Source organism: Vipera ursinii (genome assembly GCF_947247035.1).
Source record: "Vipera ursinii genome assembly, chromosome: 2".
Classification (NCBI taxonomy): Eukaryota; Metazoa; Chordata; class Lepidosauria; order Squamata; family Viperidae; genus Vipera; species Vipera ursinii.
Window position 1 is genome coordinate 22,343,331 of NC_139513.1, and position 594 is coordinate 22,343,924.

A 594-nucleotide genomic window follows, 5' to 3' on the forward strand; every position below is an offset into this window, starting at 1 on the left:
CCACACCTCCAACATTTAGGCTGGTAATTCGGATACATACATGCTAATTTTTTAGGATCTAAATGCCATCTATAAAACATTTTATAAAAATTCTCTCTTAAATTTTGAGCCTGTGTAAATTTTACATTTCTGACCCATATCTTTTCCCAGATATCCATCGTTATGGGCTCCTGAAAATTCTGGGCCCGTTTTATCATGCAGTCTTTAACAAGTTCCATTTCTGAATCTATTTCTATCAGTGCATTATATATCCTCCTTATAATATGGATTAGCAGAAGCCTGTGATGTATCCCTATTTGGAGGGATTATTCTTACTCTGAGCAACTCCATGTTGCTTCACACTGACAACCAAGTTTATAATTTTAGAAGCAGAGAAGTTAATTTATGAGCCCTTCAAAACCTGGGACCTGAGCTTGTTCTCTTTAAAATGTCCCTCCTTTTGCATCCCTGGGCGGTTTTTATTTCACTTGTTCCTGTCACTCCAAATAGCCCTTTGCCCTCTTCGTGTTGACATCCCTCCAGTTATTTAATGTCTTCCTGTCTTGTCCAAACGAAGCTGGACCCATTTAGATTTTATTGACTGTCAAAAACTTT